The sequence below is a fragment of the Zeus faber genome (genome assembly GCF_960531495.2).
Source record: "Zeus faber genome assembly, chromosome: 1".
NCBI lineage: Eukaryota > Metazoa > Chordata > Actinopteri > Zeiformes > Zeidae > Zeus > Zeus faber.
In genome coordinates, this window is record NC_137193.1 from 1070614 (window position 1) to 1072999 (window position 2386).

At 50.0% G+C, this 2386-nt stretch overlaps 1 protein-coding gene across 3 annotated transcripts in view; it reads left to right on the forward strand.

The window, feature by feature from the left end:
- The window catches only part of anp32e (acidic (leucine-rich) nuclear phosphoprotein 32 family, member E), a 17838-nt gene extending 16256 nt beyond the window's left edge, over positions 1-1582 (forward strand). For 2 of the 3 annotated variants that reach the window (XM_080014132.1, XM_080014133.1), the window contains exon 7: positions 1-1581. This exon is cut by the window's left edge and continues 1027 nt beyond it. The gene's annotated coding sequence lies outside the window, so the exon portion shown is untranslated. The other variant, XM_080014134.1, reaches the window with a different exon arrangement.
- The last annotated feature ends 804 nt before the right edge of the window (positions 1583-2386 follow it).

Genomic DNA, 2386 nt, shown 5'->3' on the forward strand with positions numbered 1-2386 from the left:
TTGCATCTTGTCCCGTCAACCCTCCTAGCCAGGTCCTGGTCATGGTCCTGGTCCGGTTCCAGGTCCACCTCTGTCAAAAACACAGGCTTTTGACCCTCAGGCTGCATTCCAAAAAGATCTCTCCTTCATCGTGTCAGTGACTTACTCAGACGTCGGCCGTTTTGTAGGGCGTTCCAAAACCTCCTTCGAAGAATTGTCCAACTGTGTAGTCCACTACACAGCTTGAACAATATATTACAAAGATACAGCCGGCCGCATTAAAACGTCTGGCAGGCCTGAGGTTTGACACCCTGGACATAGATATTACTGTGTCCTCCTCCATGCATCGTACAATCTACAGCGAGTTTAGTTTGCTCCACGCAGATGGAGCGGGGAGCAGTTTGGACGCGGCGTCAGAGAGCTCCCTCTGCAGGGCGCCCGGTGCGCAACACCCTCCCCAGAGCGCCGCAGGCTCGCCGCCCTTCACCGCCATCTCTTTCCGATCGTTGGATGTGTCACCAAGGGCCCCAGTCGTCCCGGTGCACTCCACCTCCGAGTCCCTTTGTCGTGGCACCGCAGCCGTGCTCCCCCCTGTGTCCTGTAGAGGTAGACCTGTCGCAGCTAGCCCCCCGATAAGAGCTGCGCGGTGCCCCCCGCGTTGTGTGTTTGACTTGTAGGGGAGGGGGAGAGATAGTTATTGGGAATAGTTTATTCTTCTGGCTTTTTGTTTTATTTGGGGGACGGGGGGTTGGCGGGGTGGGGGTTGGGAGTGGGTTTTTAAAGTCCTTTGTACCCTGAAGACTTGGGGCAGGCTGTTACCAGACCTCAAAGCGCCCTCTCTCTCTCTTGCTCTCTCGCTCTCGAATTTCCGCCCTTTAAAACGGCGCCTCGGCGTTCTGCTCTTCTAATGGAGTCCTAGTACAGTATCGGACTCCATGTTTACTCCACACCCAAATGATACCCCACCCCCTCCTCCCTCCCTCCCTCCCTCCGTCCACCTCTGGACCAGACGCCGGGGTGCGGTAGACTTCTCCTTCCATTCCTTTCCTTTTAGGACCCTCGACTGGGAGCCGCTAATCTTCTGCCATCCCCACGGGGTAGAACCTTCAGTCTGATCGCAACTCCGCCCGTTAGCTCTGTGGTTTTTAAGGCAATATTGTAAATAGAATCTCAGATCTGTTATTAGGTTTTATCGGTGGTTCTCATCATGGGGCTTTTTATTGGATTTTTCTGATGGAAAAAAGTGTTTTCTTTTGTTTTTCCCCACTTGGCATTACTGTTGTTTTCTCTCATTGTTTTGATAGGCAGGTTAGCCGTGCTTCTGCCCCACCCCACCCCCACCCCCCTGGGACTGCCAATTGTTCCAACGGCGCATTACTCCGAAACCCCCATAGTTTCAAAAATGTCGGGTCAGACCTGGTTACGTTTCGGTAGGAGCTTAGACCGGGGTTAGGGTTAGGGTTGAAGTTGGGGTTGGATCCAATGGGTTAGGGGTCAGGGTTAGGGTGTCATCCATGTCCAACGCATTAGTGGTTTGGGGTTAGATCCAATTGGTTAGGGTTAGGGGTTCGGCGTTGGAGCCTATGGGGTAGGGGTTAGGGTGTAATCCATCTCCAATAGGTTAGGGTTAGAATTTAGATCCAACGGGTTAGGGTTAGGGGTAGGGATTGGATCCAACGGGTTAGGGGTAGGGTTTAGGGTGTTGGGTTTGGGACTATTGGGGTTTCGGAATAATGGGCCATCGGAACAATGGCTTGCCCCCCCCCAACCACCACTGTTACATTTGTGAGATTTTTGTGTTTTGATGTTTTTGTGTGGTGTAAAAAAATCTTTAAGAGGGGTTTTGAATAAATAAATTAAAAGGGAAAAAAAACTTCTGACCCCCGTTTTTTTGTTTGTTTGGTGATGGATGCAGGTCTCAAAGCGGTGGTTAAAGGTCACCTATTATTCCCACCAATATCAACCTGTGGAAGCTTATTTGCAACAACACCTTTTCTATGACGCGCAACTCCAAAATGCAACTCATCCAATATAAGATTTTGCACAGAGCTCATATCACGGAACACAAAGTGTTCAAAATGGGTTTTGTGGATGAAGACGTTTGCTCCCAATGTTCCCTTGATACCAGAGATGACTACATTCGTGCCTTCTGGCTCTGCCCACCTATCCTAGCATTCTGGACCAACATCACCAAGAAGCTATCAACCCTTCTGGGTCGCAGCGTTCCATTCTCCTCGTCTATATGTCTTCTCGGTTACCTCTCCTCAGTCGACCCACCATGAAACACCACCAACCCATTTTGATGGCCTTAACAATGACCAAGAAATCAATATTACTCAATTGGAAAAACAGAGATAATCTCACCACATCCCAATGGTTGCAGTTATTAATAGATTACATCTCAATG